Source organism: Pleurodeles waltl, chromosome 6 (genome assembly GCF_031143425.1).
Source record: "Pleurodeles waltl isolate 20211129_DDA chromosome 6, aPleWal1.hap1.20221129, whole genome shotgun sequence".
NCBI classification, from domain to species: Eukaryota; Metazoa; Chordata; class Amphibia; order Caudata; family Salamandridae; genus Pleurodeles; species Pleurodeles waltl.
This window is the reverse complement of record NC_090445.1, coordinates 1,025,575,061-1,025,600,908: the sequence shown is the minus strand read 5'-3', so window position 1 is coordinate 1,025,600,908 and position 25,848 is coordinate 1,025,575,061.

Below are 25,848 nucleotides of genomic sequence, written 5' to 3'. Positions count from 1 at the left end.
AAAGAGACTGTCCGCGTGCCGGAAAACGACGCACGACTTCCCCGCGTGTAAAATAACGACGCGAGTCCATGTGTGCTTGGGAGAAATCGACGCACACACCCTTTTTCCACGCACCTATTCCTTTGTGGTCCTCGGAGGAGATTTTTCCACGCTAAACCAGGTACTTGTGCTTGAAAGAGACTTTGTTTATATTCTAAAGACTTTAAGACACTTCATATCACTTTTCTGTGATATTTCTACAATTTTCCATTGCAACTTTATACTTTTTGACCTACAATTATCCTGATAAATATTATATATTTTTCTAAACACTGTGTGGTGTATTTTTGTGGTGCTATATGGTGGTATTGTATGATTTATTGCACAAATACTTTACACATTGCCTTCTAAGTTAAGCCTGACTGCTCGTGCCAAGCTACCAGAGGGTGGGCACAGGATAATCTTGGATTGTGTGTGACTTACCCTGACTAGAGTGAGGGCTTTTGCTTGGACAGGGGGTAACCTGACTGCCAACCAAAAAACCCATTTCTAACATTGGTGATCAGCGGTGAGGATAGGACTTGAATTTGTGCATTGACATACAGTAGCTAAGTATTTCACTACCTACCCACAGTTGAAGGTCAACTTGGTTTTTATCTCTTTTTGAAAACCCGATTTTTTTCCTGACAATTTTCAAAAACTAAATCCTCACTCAACATGTCTCTGACTGGGTCTCAGACAGGGGAATTTGACCTAGTCCAGTTGGATGCATATACGGTCAAACAACTAAGAGGATTCTGCAGGGCATTGAGGGTACCCACCCAAGGGGCCTCCAGAAAGGAGGACTTTCAAGTGGCGCTGAGGGCCTGGGCAGAAGCCCATTTAGAGGATGATGAGGAAAAGGAGCCATAACATGGCCCCTCAGAGGAATTTTCACTATCTGTGGATGGTGTTACCACTGCAATTGTGCCCCCTTCCAGACCAGGGAGCAGTGTCTCTATGCAAAGCCTGACCGCAGAGGAAAGGAGAGAGGAAAGGGAGTTCCAATTGCAAATGGCAAAACTGAAAATTGAGGCTCAACAGGAGGAGAGAAGGGCAGAGAGAGAAGCCAAACAAAGTGAAGCTGAAAGAACAGCCAAACAGATTCAAGCAGAAGCTGAAAGGGCAGCCAAACAAGCGGAAGCTGAAAGAGCAGCCAAACAAGTGGAAGCTGAAAGAGCTTTGGCTGAAAAGAAACTATTGTTGGCTCATGAACTGAGTCTCAAGGAGCTGGAGATCAAGGCGAGGCAGTCTGAATCCAGCAATAATGGTGGCAGCATACAGACAGGACCTGCTGGAGAAAAGAAGGTTCGTATACCCAAAAATGTGGTGCCCAGTTTTGTGGTGGGAGATGACATAGATAAATGGTTAGCTGCTTATGAAGTTGCACTAAGGGCTCATGAGGTTCCTGAAGGGCAATGGGGGGTAGGTATGTGGGGTTATGTGCCGCCATTGGGGAGGGACACACTTCTCACATTGGATCAACCTGATCAAAACACATACCCACTTCAGAAAGCCACTTGACTTGTCAAGTTTGGGCTGACCCCTGAGGGATACCGTCAGAGGTTCAGGGACAGCACCAAACAAACCACACAAACATGGGTAGATTTCTTTGATTTCTCCAGTAAGGCACTGAATGGATGGGTGCGGGGCAACAAAGTAGCAGATTATAAAGGTTTATATGACTTGATTCTGAGAGAGCATATGCTTAATACTACTTATACAGAGTTGCGCCAGCACCTAGTGGATAGTAAGCTGACTGATCCCAGGAAGCTTGCTGAGGAGGCGGACCTCTGGGTTAGCACCAGAGTGTCCAAGAAGGTACCTGGGGGGGACTCCCACAAAGGTGGTCAGGGTTCCCAACAGAAGAAAGAGGGGGGAGATAAACTTGTGGATAAGGAACTTTCCTAAGGCCCCCAAAAGAATTCCCAGGGAGGGGGTGGCAACCCTTCCTTTTCCAAATTTGGGAAAAAGCCAGGGACATATGACAAGTCAGGGAAATCTAGCCCCAAATGCATGGAGTGTTACCAGTATGGTCACTACAAAGGCGATCCACAGTGCCCTAAGAGGGCACCATCCACTACCGGACAGGCACCTGGGTTGACTAGTGTAGCGCTCGGGGGGAGATGGACCCAAGTAGCTTTGGGGAGCAGGTAGAGATTTCCCTAGTGTCCCTGGGAGAAGGAGAAATGGTGCCCAAGGCCCACATGCCCAAAAATACTTCCAAGTACCAGCAGTGGGTCACCATTGATGGGCAGAAGGTGGAGGCTCTGCGTGACACAGGAGCCAGTATGACTACTATCAAGAGTCAGCTGGTGTCAACAGAGCAGATAGTAGCTAATACATTCCACCAGGTCAGAGTCGCTGACAATCGCGAGAGTCACCTACCGGTGGCTCTGGTTCCCTTTGAGTGGGGGGGGGTCTCTGGTACTCTGAAAGTAGCTGTGAGTCCTGCCATGCCTGTAGATTGTCTGTTAGGCAATGATCTTGAGCACACTGCTTGGAAAGAAGTGGAGCTCAGGTCTCACCTGGAGATGTTAGGGTTACCTGAGTGGGTCTGCATGACCACACGGTCCATGGCTGACCGAGAGGGAAGTCAAGGGCATCTGGAGCCTGGAACGATGGCCCAGAGAGCTGCCAGGAGGAGGGACCAGGGGCACGGGAAACCGGCCCCAGAAGTTCCCACAGTGGCTGACGGGGCTCCTGAGGAGGAGGCTCCGGAGCCAACTGGGGAAGACATTGCCGCCCTAGGTGACTTACCTGAGCTTGCTGGCTGGCAAGTGGGGGGTGGACCCACCAGGGAGGAATTCTGCAAGGCGCAGAAAGAATGTCCCACTCTGGAAGGTTTGAGGAAACAAGCCTCAAACCAGGCAGCAGGCGACGCCTCTGGCGCTCACCACCTATATTGGGAGAATGATCTCCTCTACAGTGAGCCTAAGGTTCCGGCCTCTGGGGCAGCACGTATGCTGGTGGTCCCCCAATGTTACAGAACCTTCCTACTGGGTCTGGCTCACGACATTCCCCTGGCAGGACATTTGGGGCAAGACAAGACCTTTAACAGGCTTGTCACCCACTTTTATTGGCCCAAAATGAGGACACACTCAGATAAGTTCTGCAGATCTTGTCCTACCTACCAGGCCAGTGGTAAAGCAGGCAAAAGGGTTAAAACCCCCCTGATTCCACTTCCTGTCGTTGGCACCCCCTTTGAAAGGGTGGGCATCGACATTGTTGGACCCTTGGACCCCAAAACTGCCTTAGGCAACAGGTTCATCCTGGTTTTGGTGGACCATGCCACCCGTTACCCAGAGGCAATCCCTCTGAGGATCGTTACTGCACTGGTGGTGGCCAGAACCCTGATGGGGATATTTACCCGTGTGGGATTCCCCAAGGAAATAGTGTCTGACAGAGGCACTAACTTCATGTCTGCATACATGAAGTCTCTGTGGGATGCGTGTGGTGTAACTTACAAGTTCACCACCCCCATCACCCCCAGTCTAATGGTCTTGTGGAGAGATTCAACAAGACCCTGAAGGGCATGATTGGTGGCCTCCCTGAGACCATGAGGCGTAAGTGGGACGTCCTCTTACCATGCCTTCTCTTTGCTTACAGAGAGGTCCCCCAGAAGGGGGTAGGGTTCAGTCCCTTTGAGCTTCTCTATGGGTACCCTGTCAGGGGACCCTTAAGCATTGTCCAGGAGGGATTGGAGAAAGCTCCAAAGACACCCCCTCAGGATGTGGTCAGCTATATGTTGGCCCTCCGCAACCAGATGACCCGCTTCTGGAAAGAGGCCCAAAGTAACCTTGAGGCCAGTCAGGAGGTAATGAAACACTGGTATGACCAGAAGGCCACCCTGGTAGAGTTTCAACCTGGAGACAAAGGCCCTCATCCTGACCTTGGCGGGCGGCGGAGGCCGCCCGCCAAAGTCCCGCCGTCAGGTTACCGTTCCGCGGTCGAAAGACCGCGGCGGTAATTCTGACATTCCCGCTGGGCTGGCGGGCGGCCGCCTTCAGGCCGCCCGCCAGCCCAGCGGGAAAGAGGCTTCCACGATGAAGCCGGCTCGGAATCGGAGTGGAAGCTGTGCGACGGGTGCAGTTGCACCCGTCGCGTATTTCACTGTCTGCGCAGCAGACAGTGAAATACATTTAGGGGCCCTCTTACGGGGGCCCCTGCAGTGCCCATGCCGCGACCCCCCCTACCGCCATCCGGTTCCCGGCGGGCGGACCGCCGGGAACTGGATGGCGGTAGGGGGGGTCGGAATCCCCTCGGCGCCGCCTTGGAGGATTCCAAGGGGCAGCGGAAAACCGGCGGGAGACCGCCGGTTTTCCTGCACTGACCGCGGCCAAAGCGCCGCGGTCAGAATGCCCTGCGGGGCACCGCCGGTCTGTCGGCGGTGCTCCCGCCGACCCTGGCCCCGGCGGTCTAAGACCGCCGGGGTTAGAATCACCCCCAAAGTGTGGGTAATGGAGCCAGTAGAGCCCAGAGCTCTCCAGGACCGCTGGTCTGGCCCATTTGAAATAAAGGAGCGGAAAGGGGAGGCCACTTACCTAGTGGACCTCCAAACCCCTAGGAATCCCCTAAGGGTGCTCCATGTGAACCGACTAAAAGCTAATTTTGAGAGGTCGGAGATCAACATGCTTCTGGTCACAGATGAAGGAACGGAAGAGGAGAGTGAACCTCTCCCCGACCTCCTCTCTGCCCAAGAAGGTGATGGGTCAGTAAGCGGGGTCATTCTGTCTGACTCCCTGACTCTAAACCAGAAAGGAGACTGCTATGAGCTGTTGGAGCAGTTCTCCCCCCTGTTCTCCCTTACTCCTGGACTGACCCACCTCTGTGTTCATGATATTGACACTGGTGACAGTCTCCCTGTGAAGAACAAAATTTACAGGTTGTCGGATAAGGTGAAGGCCAGCATCAAGGAGGAGGTCTCCAAGATGTTGACTCTAGGGGTTATCGAGAAATCCAGTAGTCCCTGGGCCAGCCCAGTGGTGTTGGTCCCTAAGGCTACTTCCCCAGGTGCGAAGCCAGAACTCCGGTTCTGTGTGGACTACCGGGGTCTCAACTCAGTCACACGGACTGATGCTCACCCCATCCCCCGAGCTGATGAGCTCGTGGACAGGCTAGGCGCTGCCAAGTTCCTGAGTACGTTTGATCTTACTTCAGGGTACTGGCAGAGTGCCCTGACTGAGGGGGCCAAGGAAAGATCCGCATTCTCAACCCCTGATGGCCATTACCAGTTCCGGGTTATGCCATTTGGGTTGAAAAATGCCCCGCTACCTTCCAACGGTTGGTTAACGGGGTCCTAGCTGGCAAGGATGCCTTCTGTGCAGCCTACCTGGATGACATAGCTGTCTACAGTTCCAGCTGGGAGGAACACCTGCTTCACCTCAAGGAGGTGCTTCAGGCCCTGCAACAGGCAGGCCTGACCATCAAGGCCAGTAAGTGCCAGATTGGGCAGGGTTCCGTGGTGTACTTGGGACACCTAGTGGGTGGTGGCAAGGTGCAGCCACTCCAGGCCAAGATTGAAACTATCAAGGCCTGGCAACCACCGCGAACGCAGACTGAGGTGAGAGCCTTTCTAGGCCTCACAGGATACTACCGCAGATTTGTCAAGGGCTATGGTACCATTGTAACACCCTTGACAGAACTCACTTCCAAGAAACAACCTAGGTTGGTGAATTGGACAGAGGCTTGTCAGAAAGCCTTTGATGCCCTGAAGGAATCCATGTGCACGGCCCCCGTACTCATGGCCCCTGACTACTCCCAGGAATTTATCGTGCAGACAGACGCTTCAGAGCATGGCATAGGGGCAGTCCTAGCACAGCTGAATGAGGAGGGCAGAGATCAACCGGTAGTCTTTATTAGCAGAAGGCTGTTACCACAGGAACAGAGGTGGAGTGCTATTGAGAGAGAAGCTTTTGCTGTGGTCTGGGCACTGAAGAAGCTAAGACCCTACCTGTTTGGGACTCACTTCCGGGTTCAGACAGACCACAGGCCCCTCAGATGGCTCATGCAGATGAGGGGTGAGAATCCAAAACTCTTGAGGTGGTCCATTTCCCTACAGGGGATGGACTTTACGGTGGAACATCGCCCAGGGGTTGACCACGCCAATGCTGATGGTCTCTCCAGGTACTTCCGCCTTAGCGATGAGAGCTCCCAGGAGGTCGGGTAGCTCTCCCCACTTTCAGCTGGGGGGGACACATGTTAGACCTGACAGCCTTAGGGTAGTCACCCCTAACTTTTTGCCTGCCTCCCTCCGCTTTTTGGACACTGTTTTTGCTGGTTTATAGACTCTGCGCACTTTACCTCTGCTAACCAGGGCTAAAGTGCATATGCTCTCTCCCCTAAAACATGGTAACCTGGAATCATACCTGATTGGACTATTAATTTACTTATAAGTCCCTAGTAAGGTGCACTCTATGTGCATAGGGCTGGTAAAATAAATGCTACTAGTGGGCCAGCAGCACTGGTTGTGCCACCCACTTAAGTAGCCCCTTCTCCTTGTCTCAGGCTTGCCATTGCAAGGCCTGTGTGTGCAGTTTCACTGCCACATCGACTTGGCATTTAAAAGTTCTTGCCAAGCCTAGAACTCCCCTTTTTCTACATATAAGTCACCCTTAATGTGTGCCCTAGGCAACCCCTAGGGCAGGGTGCTGTGTAGGTAAAAGGCAGGACATGTACCTGTGTAGTTATATGTCCTGGTAGTGTAAAACTCCTAAATTCGTTTTCACACTACTGTGAGGCCTGCTCCCTTCATAGGCTAACATTGGGGCTGCCCTCATACACTGTTGAAGTGGCAGCTGCTGATCTGAAAGGAGCAGGAAGGTCATATTTAGTATGGCCAGAATGGTAATACAAAGTCCTACTGACTGGTGAAGTCGGATTTAATATTACTATTCTAGAAATGCCACTTTTAGAAAGTGAGCATTTCTTTGCACTTAAATCCTTCTGTGCCTTACAATCCACGTCTGGCTGGGCTTGGTTGACAGCTCCTTGTGCATTCACTCAGACACACCCCAAACACAGGGTACTCAGCCTCACTTGCATACATCTGCATTTTGAATGGGTCTTCCTGGGCTGGGAGGGTGGAGGGCCTGCTCTCACGCAAAGGACTGCCACATCCCCTACTGGGACCCTGGCAGACAGGATTGAACTGAAAGGGGACCTGGTGCACTTCTTAGCCACTCTTTGAAGTCTCCCCCACTTCAAAGGCACATTTGGGTATAAAACAGGGCCTCTGCCCTACCTCATCAGACACTTGCTGGAGAAGAAACCTGAACCAGAAACTACATCCTGCCAAGAAGAACTGCCTGGCTGCTCAAAGGACTCACCTGTCTGCTTTCTACAAAGGACTGCTGCCTTGCTGTTGCCCTGCTGCCTTGCTGAACTCTTGTCTGGCTATGAAAGTGCTCTCCAAGGGCTTGGATAGAGCTTGCCTCCTGTTCCTTGAAGTCTCAGGACCAAAAAGACCTCTCTTTTACTTGGACGCTCCGTGCGCCGAAAAGTTTGACGCACAGCTTGTTTCGCGGCGAGAAAAATGCTGCACTCCGACGCTGACCGACGCGACGCTCTGGGGACGATCGAAAATCCGACGCACGGCTTCGCAAGGATAACGCCGCCCGACCTCTAGAGGAGAAATCGACGCGACACCTGCCGTGAGATCGTAATTTCAACGCGCAGCCCCGCAGACCGACGTCTAGAGGAGAAATCGACGCGACGCCTGCCGTGAGATCGTAATTTCGACGCGCAGCCCCGCAGACCGACGCGCAGACGGAGAACAAGCAGGAAAATCCACGCACAGACCCGGGACATCTGGTAATCCCCGCGATCCACAGAAAGAGACTGTCCGCGCGCCGGAAAACGACGCACGACTTCCCCGCGTGTAAAATAACGACGCGAGTCCGTGTGTGCTGGGGAGAAATCGACGCACACACCCTTTTTCCACGCACCTCTTCCTTTGTGGCCCTCGGAGGAGATTTTTCCACGCTAAACCAGGTACTTGTGCTTGAAAGAGACTTTGTTTATATTCTAAAGACTTTAAGACACTTCATATCACTTTTCTGTGATATTTCTAAAATTTTCCATTGCAACTTTATACTTTTTGACCTACAATTATCCTGATAAATATTATATATTTTTCTAAACACTGTGTGGTGTATTTTTGTGGTGCTATATGGTGGTATTGTATGATTTATTGCACAAATACTTTACACATTGCCTTCTAAGTTAAGCCTGACTGCTCGTGCCAAGCTACCAGAGGGTGGGCACAGGATAATCTTGGATTGTGTGTGACTTACCCTGACTATAGTGAGGGCTTTTGCTTGGACAGGGGGTAACCTGACTGCCAACCAAAAACCCCATTTCTAACAGTCTCCATCTCCTATTCATCCGCAGTGGTAGGTATCTAAGGGACACAAGAGTGAGTCGGCTGTCACAATTTGAACAACTAAACCACAACAGCAGTCCACATTGTGCACTTATGCGTTGGGACAGCGTAAATGTTGAAGTATGTGCCTATTTATCCTGTGACGCAGCAATTCTCAATAGGCCTGTTCACCCCACCCCTGAAATGTTAACCACCTATCCTGTGTGGAGGGACAGGTGGAAGTGAGATCATTCTGCCGACTTTGGGCATCGTGGCGTTAGGCAGTCGTGCACCGCCATGTAATTCCTCATTGGATAATATTGAGCCCTATAAAGTACAGTGGCCAATGGGGATATACGCCGCCAGTGACGGTGTACACCGCTGCGGACGTGACTGCCATTTTCTAACTGATTCCTCACTTATTTCCTGACCTTCAACAGGAAAAGACCTACACTGCATGTGCTACTGTGACCTGTGCCTGGAACCTACCATGGCCCGTGTGACCAGGGAAAGGGCCCCAGCATTCACTTCAGAGGAGTTGGAGCGACTGGTGGATGGAGTCCTACCCCATTAAGGACTGCTGTATGGACCTCCAGACCAACAGGTGAGCACACCGTAGGCACGATGCATGTGGCATGGATGCATGGAGATGTGTGTGAAGACATTCTGTAAGGGGGGATTATCTGTTTGCGGTGCCCATGTTACACGCTGGGCTATGTATGTGACAATGGTGATGGAAAGGGGTATGGTGGGCCATGTGTGTGACACGCTAGACTGTTACTGTAATAGTGTTCTCCTATCATTATTGCCTCTGTAGTCTGCACACAACAAAAGAAGGGATTATGGCATGCCAAGGACGTGCGGACCCTGGGGGTCTATGGCAGGCGGAGCACACACTGTCAGAAATGGTGGGAGGACCTGAGACGCTGGGCACAGAGGACCGCGGAGGCCCAGCTGGGGATGGCCTCCCAATGAGGAAGCGGCGCCCGTCGCACCCTGACCCCCCTGATGGCTCGCATACTTGCATTGGCCTACCCTGAGCTGGATGGGCGCTTGAGGGTATCACAGCAGCCTCAAGGGGGTGAGTACAGTGGGTATCATTACATATTTGGGCTGGTGGTGTGGTATCGGGGTGGTGGTTGTGTATTAGTGGGTGCCCCTAAGGCCAGGCCAGAAATTGCAGCGTGGGTCATCTCTAGGGTAATGGTTGCATGTTAAATACAGGTAACCTAGCTTGTTAGTTGTCACTTTCAGGCAGGGCATCGTGGGTCCCAGGTATGCTGCAGTTGGCAGTGTGTGCTCCTCATCATGCCTTGATGACTAGCCATATCACTGGTAGGTCAATGCATATTGCTTAGGCCTGTTCCCTGAGTGTGAGGGTGCTGTGTAGCCAACAGGGGTGTTGGTGCAGTAATTTACCCAGTGTTTCCTTTGTCTCTCTCCCCCCCTTTTTTGTTCTGTCATCCTGTCCTTGTGTGCATTAGATTCATATGGCGGAGGAGCAGGGGCACCAGCGACAGAGAGAGCTGCATCCCACAGGACCCTGGAGGCAGAGTCCTCCAACGCCGAGGGAACCAGTGGGACAGAGGGCGAGGTAAGCACCACTTCGGATACAGAAGGAGATGACACAGACTCAGATAACTCTTCTGATGGGAGCTCCCTGGTGGTGGAGTACACCTCTCTGACCACCCTAGCTGCAGGTACAGCCGCCACCCCCGTACCAGCATCGCCTTCCCAGTGGCCCCTCAGTGAGTTTTACCGTGCCTGCTCACACAGAAAGGTGTGCATCTCCTTCGCTCTAGGCACCTCAGGCTCTGCCCCAGTGAGCCCTGCTGCCCTGAGTGAGGAGGCTATTGACCTCCTGAGATCCATCTCTGTAGGGCAGTCAACCATTGTGAATGCCATCCAGGGGCTGGCATACTAGATGCAGCAATGCAATGCATTCCTGAAGGGCATTCACAGTGGATTGGCTGCCCAACAGAGATCGATTCAGGCTCTGGCCTCCTCTTCGATGGCAGCCATTGTCCCTGTTTCAACCATCCCCCTACAACGACCACTTCCCAGTCCCACTCCTCGCAACCCCAACACATCCCAGGCACACATACAGATGAGCATGCACACAAGGCAATACACAAGAGTGGCACAGGCAATCACAAGCACCACACTTCATCCCACAGGCACTCACACAAACACCATACAGTTGCAGACACAACAACATCCACTGCCTCCACTGTCTCCCCCTCCTCCACCACCTCCCTTCCAGTCACGTCCACACTCACACCTGCATGAACTACATCAGCATCCACTACCAGCATCACCACACCAAGCAGAACACACACCTCACTAGCAAACACCTCCACAACATCCATGCATGTGTCTCCTGTGTCCTCTCCCACTGTGTCTGTCCCCGCTCCTAAAGGACACAAACGCAAGCATTCACACACCCCACAGCCACCCACCTCACATCAGCATACTGCCCATGCACCTGCACCCAAGCCCAGCAGACATACACCTCCAACAACTACTCCCTCATCCTCCACTCCCATTACTCCTCCCTCCTCCCCCTAAGAAGCTTTTCCTATCCCAAATTGACCTCTTCCCTACTCCTCCCCCTGTCCTGCACGTATGGGCAGGGTAACAAGGACACAGCCCAGCACCTCTGCCAAACAGTCAACGGGGACAGTGGTAGCACCACCTACTCGTGGTAGTAAGGATACCAGACCTCCATCACAGAAGGGGAAGGAGCCAGCACCACCAGGGAAGAGAGTGAATGGGCCTGTACCATGACGGAAGAGTGTGAAAGGGCCTACACCACCTGTGAAGAAGGGGAAGGGACCTGCAAAACCTGTGAACAAGGGGAAGGAGCCTACACCACCAGGCAGAGAGGGGAAGAGCCCATCCACCCCTGCCAAGAAGGCTAAGGTTCTCAAAACCCATGTACAGAAGGAGACGGGGCACTCTACACCAGCGGAAGCTGTCAGGCTACCACTGCCATCACCACCAGCTGTCACGGGGCCCCCACCTCCAGCTGTCGAAGTGCAGCCATCAGTGAATGCAGAGTCTGCCCAGGAGGCTCCTCCAACCACCACCACAGTGCAGCCATCGGACAGTGCAGAGGCTGCCCAGGAGGCAACTCCAACCACCACCACAGAGAAGCCATCAGACAGTGCAGAGGCTGCCCAGGAGGCTCCTCCAAACACCACCACAGTGCAGCTATCTCCGCCAGCAGACGCCATGTAGGCCACACTCCAGGGACTGCTGTGTGGGCTTCCCCCCGAGAATCAGTGGGCAACTCACCCACTGCAGAGACTGTGGCCTTGCACTCCTCAGGACAGAGAAATGGGCATGGAGCCCCCTCCAGAACCAGTGGGAAAGTCACCCACTTCAGAGACTGGGGCCTTGCACTCTCCAGGACAGAGAATGGGCATGGAGCACCCTCCAGAACAAGTAGGGATGTTCCCGTATTCAGCTGAGGTGCCCCACCCATCCCTCTGAGGTGCCTTCCCACTTGCAAAATGATGCCCCTGCAATGTTCTCTCCGGCTGTGTCAGGATACAAGTTGGGCCTTGGATTGTGCCCTGTGGCCTTGTGTGCCCTCATGACTTTGGACAGGGCATTGGCCCTTTAGGGACATTTGCATATATTTGGTTCCTGTGGTGGATTTTGCTATGCTAATACATTGTTGTTACTCTAGCATTGTGGTCCATGTTTTATTATGCTGTGTGCATTGGTTTACGTGTGCAGCTGGTTGTGTGTATGGTGTGTGTATATGGTGTGGGTTGTGCATGTGTGTGTGTCATTGTCATTTTCCTACCTCCCTCCCTTGTGTGCTAGGTGGCTGTACTCACCGTCATCGTCTTTGGAAATTATCACTGCCGTGGTCATAATTTGGCAGAACTTACCACCAGGCCACTTTATCACTCACTGCCAGGGTCATAATGAGGGCCATAGTCTCCACTCCAGTTTTAGATTATCTGATGAGGGTTGGAATTGCTGGCCCCACTATCCATTCAATTTTGAGGTTCTGGTGCTGTTAAAAATGGTACTTTAATAGAACTGTGGTCTCAAAAATTTGAAGAGACTACTTTCCCATACAGAAAGTGTTCTATTAAGCTGGATGAAAGGAAAAAGTAGTCAATATTGGAAGAGCAGCCTCTACCTCTGTAGGTTGGTACAGGACAGTCATTTATGCCTGCTCCTTCCATTATGCTGTTTAGGTCATGGAAGGCTAGATAGGTCGACTACTCTAGGACTTTGGGGTTTAGACTTACAAAGGTTCTCACTGACGGGCTGGCCAGAACATTCATGGCAGCATAAGATGGACTCGTTTGTAAACGGAGTTTAGTATTAAAATCGCCTGCTAGGCACAGTAAGGCCTAAAGGCCCTTGTTAATACACTGCTTAGTAGTAAATAAAGGGATCGATTAAAACCTGGAATTTAGAATTTGGAATAGTGATAAAATCATTATTATAAAAATTGACCAGAAACAGAGTCAGTCCCCTCTTATGACACACAACATATACACCACAACAGCAACATGTCAACAGGAACACACTGAGGTCGTGACATCGCTAGCCATGTTTCTTAAGTCACCATTGAACCTGTCACACATTGGAAATTACTGTACAGCCTAATGTGAAGACGTCAATGAGTGTGGTTGCCTAAATGTCACCTTGCAAATTGTAAGTGTCCCAATGACCTTTACATCCATACATTGCCTAAGTCTAAAGGTATGGGATGTCCAGGGTACTTTGATATGAACGTGTTAACAACACTTTCAATTTTAACTGTGCATGAAAGACGTTATTGGGAGGCTAGGGTGCACTCACACAGCCACCAGCAGCTAAATTCACCCAAATGGCTAGCCCCTCAGATGCACGGCATGAGCGACATGGGGTAGTCGGAGTGTTATGCCACAGGAAACCATCAATTTTTGTTGTCCCAAGATTCCTGGAGCATAACAAAATGATAGCGTCTTTTAAAAGCTTACCACTCAGGCAAAGAGATCTTAGAATGGAGCCCTGTCACATTAGCTAAGTATCTTTAGTATGACGTCATAAACACCGGAAGCATCATCTAAGTGAGACATAATAACATATTGGGGAGGTGTCGCTAAACAGTTAGGAGGTAACTCCTTACTACTGACTGATCCAACTCCCATTCAGTCTATATCTGCTAGATCATTTAGCATGGAGAACCTATTCTGGTATACCAGCGGGAGCACAAGGTTAGGTAGGTCAGAGGCACATGGAAGGGCATTCAGTGAACTCGAGTTGCAAAAATAGCCTAAGTAGAGCGGGATGATTCTAGATCCAATCCAGCTATTAGCCTCCTGCACCTTCAATAAATGCAGGAGGAATTTCGAAAATGTAGCACAGTGCAATCCCCCTTAGTATCTTTTCTTGAGCATTCGACACCATTCCACTCTCCATTACAAACTCATTCATACCCCTAGGGTTAAAATATTTGAGACTGCCAGGTGAATGAACAGTTCTGTTGCAAAACTTAACCCAAGGTTCCATTTGGCCACATCTGAGTGGGGGGGGGAACATTTGTTAAAACGAGAACAGAGGGGGAAAGCTGTTGGGCTGAATTCAGGGACTAGGCTTGTTTCAGTTGGATCAGCGCTAGTTTCTCTGCTACCAGGTGGCCTTCTACCCATCTGAGCTACATTGGTAGTGCTGCAGGATCCACCCATAGGCCTTTTCACTACAGACTGTGTGAAGCTCTGGTTGCCTTTCCACATTGCTGCTAAGTCCTTAGACATTGAACAGTATTACTTGATTGCTGTGAGGGAGCATTCCTACTAGTGGCAGTAGTAGGCTCTTTGGATAAGTCTCAAATACTGTGCTTGAGACACTCCACAATCTGTTTCAATTTCTCCTCTAAGATGACACACAATTAATCACATATAACATTGTAATTTATGGGGCCCAGTGTCACAGAGTCACAATTCTGAATTAGCTGGGACTGTTTTTGTGCTTGAAGCCAGGGGGAAAGTAGACCCTGGTACTGGCCATTTATTTTCATTTTTGCCATAGCAGTTTTTCCCAACAGTTTCTTCCTCTTAGTGGCTGGCCCTTGTTGAAACTGTGTATTGGGGATGCTTGGCAACTCTAGCTCAGCTTCTGCATTTGGACTCTCTAAGCCACAGTCAATTGTTGTCACCATAGGTCCAGGTTCTGGAGGACAAAACGCACTATCCTTGGGGTTAGAGCAGGCACAGTTCATTTATCAAAGTGTACTGCTCCAAAGATTTCCTACACTCGGTGAGTACGATTTCATTAGAAATTATTCCTACAGCCCTGTCAAGCATGCTGTCAATTGTCACTGTTGTATGTGGGACGGCAGTTGTCCCAGAGGCTACCCTGCCAGCTTCAAGATTAATCATGTTTAGGGAAAGAAATGATGCTCACCTCCAATGATCACTCTAGGTGCTACTAAAGTTCTCGCTCATCCGTACGCCAAAGAGGGCGGACCCTGCCCAGCCTCGTCTGACCATAGAAGGGGGCAGACAGGCTCACTCTTTCCCCTATCTTGGTCCTGCCACCTGCCTGGGCACATCCTGTCTGTGTCCCATGCCCATGGGGAGATGAGAGTCCTTTTAGGACTGTTCTTGCTGAGGTCCCACCTCAACGAATAGTTGTATCCCAGTGGAAGAAGTCCACCCCAGGGCATGCAGGCAATGCAATTGGCATTAGGGGGTGTGAGTGAAAGTATCCAAATCATGGGGAGTTGAGTCTTCTTTTATTAGTGTACTTGCTGAAGTCTGGCCTCAAGGAAGAGTTGTTCCCTGGGGGATGAAGTCCCAACCTAGGGGATAAAGGCAATGCAGGTGACAGGTGCGAGTGAAAGTATCCTGCACCGCAGGGAGCAGAGGGCTCATTTAGCACTGTACTTGCTGAAGTCCAGCCTCAATGAAGAGCTCTACCGAGGTGGATGAACCCCACCTGAGGGAATGCAGGAAATGCAGGTGGCAGCATTGTGTGTGAGTGAAAGTACCCTGTGGGGAGCAGAACAGACTTTTAGCACTTTACTTGCTGAAGTCCCGCCTCAATGAACAGCTGCACCCTGGGGATGAAGTACCATCCCAGGAGATGCAGGCAATTCAGGTGCAGCAGTAGGTGTGAATAAAAATATGGAAAAGAAACTGAAAGGGGTCCCTGATGTGATTAGGAGAGAAAACCAGGGAACTACACACAATCTACAAAGAATATATGACTGTCCTAGCTTCTAGACAAAAAGGCAATTTTTCAGATATCTGCATAAAACGTTCTTTTTAATTTACACTGTACCCAAAAACAGAAATACTACATTTAATACAATAAAACAATTAACATATATCCATCAATAAAACTAATGGATGACAGGACACCATAAACCCAGACAAACCACACATACACCTAACACAACAACGTCTCAAGAAAGACATAGAACAACAAAAGGAACAAACAATGGACTAACTGTTCCTCTATTCAAGCACTAGACCAACTTTTAACAATATAATAAACTGTATATATATAATCGTCAGATATATTTCTTTTCACATCTGTGGCAGTGTTATATGTACTTTTCATCCGAAAACTATACCCTTATGCTCTGTCACTTTTTATAAGTCTCCAAGGTATCAATTTGAATGTTCACATGTTCCATGTCCTTCTTAAGGAAAACCGTGCAACCACCGGGGTTTTGTTGGGAAGCAGCCAATGTTTATTCACAGTAATACCCATCCCCACTGAAATGCTCCATCACATGGTGTAGATGAACTAATGTGTCAAATGTATGTGGAATGAACACAACATGTGCATTGAGACACTCATCAACCCTTAATAGCGTGTCGTCACTTCGGGTTCCCGAGGTTAAGTACTTGAACCATTGCTACATATAGGGTAGCCCTAAGTGATGACACGTTATTAAGGGTTGATGAGTGTCTCCCTGTGATAGTGCTTTCAATCCACATACTATAGACACATTAGTTTATCTATACCATGCGATGGAGCATTTCAGCCGGGATGGGTATTACTGTGACTAAACATGTGCTGCTTCCCAATAAAACCCCGGGCGATCGCACGGATTTCCTGCGCACATTTATGTGAGTGATGGGAGATAATGGACTGTTTGCTAACATGAATTCAATGGTGGGAGAAAGATATGCACCTGCGGAACAAGCACACATCCTAAGGGCCTACAGAGGCTTCATACCTTCATGAAGCGATTACTGTTTCCATGCACACATATTTTTTATGACATGGATCTCTTATACAAGAATATATCCCTGCTGCAGCTAACTAGATTTGTGATGTAATATGAGACCATGGATGTATTTTGCAATAACTGCATTCAAAAGGCAGTGACATACAGAGCAACACAGTGACATTAAGCATAAAAACATCCTTCTAATCTTGATGTTCATTTAGGACACGTAGATCAGTTAAAAACACTTACAACCTGATTATGAAGTGTACTCACATTAGCAACACAAGATGTCAACTATGACTAGCAACCTAGAATCAAAGTATAGGTGAGTGTAATACTATCACTTTCCCTCTCTGTTTAGAGTGTGACTACAAGGGACATCGCTGCTAAAGTCTAAGATCATTTAGTTATGGGTAATGTGAATGTCCAATGTGCCCTCACCTGTTCCACAATATCATGAATGGAATAGATTTTGACAGATTACCCACACCCAGATATACTATATAGGGGTATATTATGAGGATGCTCACATAAGTTTTGGGATGCATGATATGCTGTGAACACTTGTTTATAAAAACAGATTTGCTGGAGTTTAAGCCAAATTCTTCCATACTGCATGTTGACTTTATGTTTCCACAAACAACTATCAACCTAAGGAATGGTTGAACTTAAAATCTCTCAATATTTTTCCCGATGAATTCCTTTACAATGGACAAATCTTCAGGTAAGCCTTGTGTGATTCAACTACCCTCAAACACAATTTAAATTTTACTATATAACTTCATCTTCTTTTAGTGAGTTCAATAAGGAGCCACAACCCTGATGTGTGGCCTTGTCCTGTATAGGCTCAAGAATGGGCAGAAAGATGTTGGCTTTTACATAGATGAACTGAGTTATTATACTCAAGCTCATCTTGTCCTATTTGGTGTTTAATCACACCAGTGGATACCAAAATAAAGATTAAGTACTGGTAATCCACTAGGTATTTTTAAGCATCTGGATCCCTCCGTTGTCCAGCAAACGTTATATAAGAACTCTCTCTGGTAGGCCCGAACCAGATGGTTGAGTTAGCCTTTGTGACCTTCTACAAAGGTGGGTAGGGGTGGTCTGTGATGAAGCATGACACTAGTAACTGTGTGAGACTACTCCTTCCATAAAAGGAAACTTACCTTTGTCCTTCTCATGTACAGAGAGATTTCAATTTGAACTAATATGCTCTTCTCCCTTAATAGGGGTGGCTTTTTTTGGAAACTTTTTATTTGAAATTTTTCAACCCATGACAGTATGAGCTCTGACTCACATTGGTGGTGCCTCTTATTGAGATAATTTTACTGAGCGACATTTTCCTGTTTATTCCCCCTGCCCTTTTGTGTATATAGATTTTCTCTGGGAAGACGTGGGGGAGGGGTTGTACTTCTCAACTCTCCTTTTTCTGTAAGGCAAATGAGGGTATCCTAAGCTACATTGAGCTGAGCGTGCTTTTAGTGCTGTACTTGCTGAGGTCCCGCCTCAGTGAAGAACTGCACCCTGGGCCTGGGGGATGAAGTCCCACCACAGGGATGCAGGCAGGTGTGTGAGTGTGATCCTAATGATCAGTAAAAACATAATAAAAAACAATGTACCTGAGACTGATCAAAGACAACTTAAACAGGCAAACAACACTAAGTGTACCTCTAAAGTATAGAGTAATGTACTTCACACTTAGCAAACCATAGCTATTCCTTCCAGAAGGCAAAGCACAAACCGCTGCTAGATGAGATGAAGGAGACACCTTACCAAGTTCTAGTCAAAAGAGATATTTTCACAAAACTTACCGAACAGCTTCTGACGGTTCTCAATACCTTGTCCGTTGCATGGAGATTTTGAATCCTCTGTCACTTGTTTCCACAACTCTAAAAATTAGGGTCTCATTACGAGTTTGCCGGTCAGACCGCCAGCCTGCCATAGTGGTGGCCACCAAACGAGCATCATTTTGGCAGTCATACAGATGGCTGTATTATGAGTCACACACATCCAGGACTGCCAAAAGCGTGTCAAAAAACTGATCCCACCAGGACTCCTGAGGGCAGGAAACAGGCATTTCGATCACCAGCACCCCCAGCCTGTCAACGAACCACCGAACCTATTATAAGTCAAAAGTCACAATGGCGGTTCACCCATGGTGGTCTCACAATGGCAGACTGAACTGCGGTGGTTAGCGGTCATCACAGTAATACCAACACCACAATGGATGGATGTGAAAACAACACAGCTGACAAACATTCCCATATCCAACTCACCTACAAAGCACACACCCAACACACCCCTATCACATCCATCTGCATCTCCTACTCGATTTATTGCCCGTCACCTGTACATTTTCTCAACACCCACCCATCTGTTATTAACACCACCATGTCACAAAAGATAAATCCCTGTTTCACTGAAGATGAGTTAAGAGTCATGGTGGATGAAATCATTAGATCAGAGCCACATTTATTTGGAGCCCAAGCCCAGCAAATTACTATCACATGTCAAATGGTAATCTGGCAAATGATCATCTACAGAGTGAGTGCAGTAGAACCCACCTCTCACACAAGAGAAAACATAATGAAGAGGTGGAGCAACCTCAGGTGCAAGGTCTGTTCCATGGCTTCCAGGCACCAGCTTCTGCTCCAGAAGACTGGCAGTGGTCTCCCACATCCTCCCTTATAACTCACATCATGTGAGGAGAAGGCTTTGGACATCCTGCATCCTGCATCCTAAGCTTGACAGTAATAACTAGGGGAATGGAGTCTGGTAAGTCACAACACTAAAATATCACCCCCAAGTTTATTAGCATGCATGTTCACTGCTCACCTTTGGGCACCTTCACTGGCACCCTAAAAACCAGCCCAGTCTCCACCTGTCCAGAGAACACTGTCTGCCATCTCACAGGTGAATTAGACTCACCTGGGAAAACCTCATCTGTGTATCTAGGTGTAGGACAGAGGCTGACAGCACTACAATTCGCAGCAGGCACTGTCCTGCAATTCGCAAAACCAAACCCAAAGTTACAGTCTATTGCAAAGCCCTAATCTACTGTACTCACCTAGAATGGAGCTCAGCTTTACAGTGTGAGTGTGTACCACAGGCACTGGCAGGAATGCAAGGGCTGAATGCACTAGTAGTGTTATCCCTCTCAACCGACACAGTGTTCTCTGCCATAATGAGCCTTCTACCTCTACTCAGCCATTGAACTGTACTCGCCTAGAAAGGATCACAACTGTATGGTGTGTTTGACACATGGAGTCAGATGACTAAAATACACAGGAGGATACCTAACTGCCATTCCAAGTACCAGTCCAGTTAACACCTGCCAAAAGAACCTGTTTTCCTGGTAATTCACACATTAAGTGCACTCACCTGAGGGGATGACTCATAACAAGAGCATGAGGAACAGGGAGTCTCATGATTGCTAAGACAGAATGCTAGGTCTACCCAGTTCAAAGTACCAGCCCACTCTGCATATGCCCAAATATCATTTAGGTTAACTTGCAATGGAAGCCTACTAACCTCAGAGGATGACCCATATATACTGTGTGTAGTACTTGGAGAAAAATCACTGTAAATCCCAGGAGGGCAGGTCCACGTAACTCATGTCACCAGGCTAGTGGAAGTGTGACATTGTGCATCTGAATGCAAACTCACTAATGAAGTCTACCCAGCTGGGAGGGACTGAGATACAGGTCATAGTACACTCTGTGATGTGGCTACAGACCCAGAACCATCTTGAGCAGATATGCCAAGATGAAATGTTGTGGACAGGAAGGACAGCTCAAAAAGTGGGTTATGAAGCTTTATGACAGATCAAAAGGCCCCAAGATGCATCATCTGAATGGTATTGGCAGCAGACATATCCACAATACACTGACCACATGGTGACAACTATCACATATACTGCACGGTATTGAGTCTGCTTTCATAACAACCAACTAGGTCTGAAGATGGCCTAAACCACATCCTGCCCAACCACTGTTTTGCCTGCATTGTTGGCAAGATACCAGTCTATGACCATCCCTCAAGTGCTAAGGTACTCAGACATTCTGAAGCCAGTTGACTGAAATGGAATAGGTATGTTACTTTAATCTAAGGTCATTACAAAGCATAACATGTGAACCTGTCGCCAAGGGAAAGCTGCTAACCCCAGTGTACAGATGGCCCTAGACAAATGTCACTATCATCTATTGGAGGTAGATGTCCCAATACAACCCGTAACATTGTATCCCTCACATCAGCATGTTGAACAGCCACTGTGAGTACTGACACCACTGAAGAGACTGCCACAACCTCCATGGAGAAAGCCCTCAGTGAGTCCACCACTCCTGGATGGGTGGACATTGAGAACAGTTCTGTCCCATCCGGGCAACCTGGTCAGATGACACCAGTGAACCTCAACCCGACCACATCAACTCCTCCCAACCCCCATCTTATGCCCCCAAGTCCAGGTTCCTGAGTCACAGCAAGTCAACTCTGACAATGAAGGAGCTAGAACCAGTGAAAGGGGGCAGGCTGTGCCAAGGGTGCACCCACATGGGGATAGGGTGCGTGGGAGGGATGGTGTGGGCCTGCAGCATGATGCTGCTGGTGATGCTCCTGGCCACAACATCATCAGCCAAGTCTTGGGAGCCGACCAACTATCCCAAGGCGTGATGGGCCAGGTACTCAGCAAACTCAGGGAGATGAAGCAGCTGCAGTGGGACTTCCATCGTAAAGCCATGAAAAAGTGAGAGGCCTCCAACACCGTCTTGGCCTCCCTAACAAGGGTAGCCAAGAAGATCAGCAGTACCCTGATCAGGGACTGTGAACAACAACATACCCTTTCATGTGGCCCAGAAACACCAGCCCCTTCAACATCTGTGGCAGCCACTGGAAGGGAGGCCCTGTCAGAAGAAGACACCCCTGCGTTTGTAGCTCTTGAACCCCCGCATGCGGGGACATACACCCAAGTCTACCCAAGACTCCAGGAAGTACGGATGGGAAGCCACCAACCACTGGAGGGAAGTGACCTCTTTCTGATGGAACATCTTTGTGTGTCACAGATTCACTGATTCACTGTTGACTGGTCTTTTACCACTTTCCATTTGACTTGGTAGTAAGTCACTGGACTTTGGATTTCAAACGTTGTGGCATCCACCACAACTCACAAATGTATTGTGCACTTGAGATCTCTCCTCAAACATGTCCAGGCACCTTTGACACAGGACCAATACACTCCAAATCTGTGCCCATCATTACCTGGATCAATCCATGTCCTTTTACATGTGAGGACAGCTACAGCTACCTGCCAATGTCACAACTCTGAAATGCCCACATGATGAAGAGACCTGGGTGAAATATTAGAATACAGGGAGTTAAGGCATAACCCACACCATATCACAAGGTACAGTAGATCTACTCACATTGTAATGTGACTGACACAAACAAGGCAGATCGTAAAGGTCGTTACATGTCCTAGTCTGACATAGGCAGTAAAGCTTGGCTGTATACTGCATAGCATAATATGCCCTGCCTTTAGTGGGACATTACCCCACTCAACACATCCTGACCTCTACACTTCCCCAGACAGTTCAGAAATCACACCACATGACATACTTACACTCAAGGGAAGTGGAGATTGATAAGATCTGCCCTCAAGTCTTCACCTTTGTCTTTATCACTGTCATCCTCACTTACCATTTCAGGGGGTGCATCCGGTGGCACTGCTAGCTCCCCCTCGTCTGGTATATATGGGATATTCCTCCGCAGGGCAATGCAGCAGGCCACAATGATCTTACAAACGTTTTCAAGTTGGTATTGGAGGGCTCCACAAGTCTGGTCAGGACACCGAAATCTGGCTCTCAGGAGTCAAAAAGCCTGCCCCACAACATAATGTGTTCTTCCATGGATATCATTGAAGCTGACTTCCCCTGGCGTATTTGGGTTCCTCACTGGTGTCAAAAGCCATGGACGGTTTGGGAATGCAGAGTCCACTGTAAGGGAATGTGACATATGTGCATCTGTGAGTTCCTCTCATCACTTACATTGCAACAGACATTACCTTAGAAAGATTACATGACATATGTGACTTACCAACCAGCCAGCCCCTCTCTAGGTACGGTCATGACACCAGCTGTGGAATTGCACTGCTCCACATGATGAAGACATCATGGACTGAATCCGGATAAAGGGCCTGTAAGATGTAGAGGTCCGCCAAACAAACAACCTGGACATTGATAGAATGGAAATGTGTCCTGTTCTGATAGACCTGTTCAGTGCTATGCAGTGGAACCACAGCTACATGTGAACCATCAATGGCTTCTACCACATGTGGAATGTGTTCCAAACCATAGAACTCAGACTTCACATGGACAAAATCCTCATGTGAGGAAATTGAATGTAACTGTTCAGGTGTTTCAACATTGCTGAGAGTATATACTTCAATCCTATACTGAACATAGACTGGGACATCCCAGTAGATAGTGCCACTGTATTCTGGAAGGACATGTGGCCAGGAAGTGCAATGCTTCCATGGCTTGTGTGATGGTTGGTATGCTAGTTGGATGACGAATAGCAGGCATTAGATCTGGCTCCAAACGATGACAGAGATCCATGATTGTTTGCCTATTCAGGCAGTAGATCTGGATAATATGTTTCTGTTCCATGACCTGAAGGTTCTGCCAGTGGATGGTACACAGGAGAATGACTGATTCTTCCCCTCCCTGGGTACCTATGTGGGGCAAAACATGAGTATAGGCATCATTCAGTTTGTCCCTTGCAACATACTTATATGCATGTCATTCACAAACTGTGACAAGGCATGTCAGAAGTTGAGGATATGATACCTAGTACAAATCACCACTGTCAATCACACAGAAGTGACATGTTCCCCCCTTGCATTCCCATAACTGTGTACACATCATCTACCTGGACAGCAACTATTTGTGCATGAGGCTTGCCACTCATACTGTGAGTTAATGCCACATAACATAATTTGTGGGGGGTTGGGCTGTGACCCAGAGAAACTAATCAGAAGTGCACAGAGTAAGTCCAAAAGGGTGTTAATTTCGAAGGACCTACATGCCAAGACAATACCAGCACTCACCACTAGCAATAAAGACATTTTTGTACATGTGGCGCATTTTGTTTGGCCATAAACCTCATGTTCTGCACCTAAAATAGCAGCTGTCTGACCTACAACAGTGGACATTGTGAACTGCCCTGAGTGCCGGCGGAAATCATCATGTCATTGGTAAATGCTACCTGGCCGACACTGCCATAGGCTAAGGTTGTTGCCAGTGGCAGTCTTGGGCCAATGGCTGTGTCCTTCTGCAGTGACGGTTGCATGTGTGGCAGACGTGACCACCTCACTTGACTCCTGACGCTGCTGCCAGCAAGACCTCTACTACCTGAGCTGCTGTGTACTGCCTTGGGAGCAATCATGCCACGTTCAACAGGTGATAGGGCCCCAGCCTTCTTCCTGGAGGAGATAAAGAAGCTAGTGGAGGAGGGTCTACCCTTGTTTGGACTGCTTTATGGTGCACCAGAGGAGCAGGGAAGTGACTCATGTTCACTATTATACCCTGTACTTCACCATGGAAGACTTATGTGCATGTTGCTTGGATCAGTGACAGATGTTGAAGCATCTGACTTGTGTGTGTTTGGAGTGTACCATGTTGTTCTTTATGAGGGATGCACTGAACTAGGTGAGGGGACTCTATGACAGTTTGGGCAGCGTAGGGATGTTGTATATGTGTGTACGCAGAGCATGTGTATGTTGCCACTGAGCTTCAGACCATGTCTGGCAGTGCTAATCTGTCATTTCGGAGGAATATGCGGACTCACTCTGCCCTTCTGTTTGCCACATACACATCACATGGTAAATGGCTGTTAGCTTCATGATGTTCTCTCATGCATGGAATATATGGGAATCAATTTTCATGCAGGTTCTGTCTTCTCAGCCTGCAGAGACCAAAGTCTGTCAACTGTATCTCACTGAATGGGTCCAAATCTAGAATTGAGTTGAGTCATTTTGATAATGCAACTGTGACACTGTGTCCGCTACCTGTCTCACAGGTCATCCTGTCATGTGGACCACTCTAGTCTCTGTGCTAAGATGCAACTTCTTGAGGTTCTTTCCCTGAGGAGTATGTAGATGGTATTGGATGGAGAGTCAAAGCTCTGTGATCAATGTGCCCTAGACATCACTGTCAATGTCTGTCTCTAACAGGTCCCTTACTCCCACAGCCCTTTTGTCATCATCACACAGGACAAATGTGTCCTGTGCAGGCTTATTACATACATGTCAGTCTCACAGTGCAGACAGTGGGCTGAATCCTGTGAACTCATGATATCTGGCCCAATTGTTGTCTTACATGACTTGCAATGGAAAAAGCATGCCTTTGTTTGTAGGATGCCATCACTGTGCAATGGACACATATTTCCAGAAGCATGTTCTATGTCACATCATACATTACCCCACACACTAATGTGGAATGAGTATGCATGTATGAGTCCACATATCCAAACATGGACAGGTTAGGAACCTCCTGTACCCACCATGTCAATCCCTTCATTGTTACCCATGTGTGTGCTAGGGTTTTGGAGTTGACACTAGGCTGGAGTGTTGGTCGATAACCATCCTCACAGTGTGTGAGTGAATTAAAACCTTTGTGCCTATGGAATCCACCTCTCAGAAGCCACAGAGTTGTAATGTGTCCCATTGTTCTTCTGAGCTCATTCTGATTGCTTGGGCATGTCCCACAAGAAATAAGTTGGCCTACCTGATCGTTGGAGGGCCTGAGCAGGGTGGTGGGTTGGTCATGTCCCTGTTATCTGTGACTGGTATGTGCCAAACCTGGCCAGTCTGGGCAATACATGATGTGCTTAGCTTTGTGTACAAAAATGTATGTGAATCTGCCATTTTGTATGGGACATTTTTTTCATGATTTCTTGTGTTGTCTTTTGCATCCATGCAGGTCAACGCCCATATGAAGAAGGGGCTTTGGAGAGCCATTGCCAAGAAGGTGTGAACCCTGGGGGTCCGCAGCCGGCAGAGCACCCACTGTGGCAAGAGGTGGGAGGACCTGAGATGCTGGGCCCGTAAGATCATAGAGACCCAGCTGGGGCTGTTCTACCAATGTGGATGGGGTGCCTGTCTGGCCATGACCCCCCTCATCCAGTGTCCCACCTGGAGCTGAATGGGTGTGTGAGGGCAGCACAGCAGCCACAAGCGGGTGAGTACACAGCAAATTCATGCCTGTTCCATTGCCAG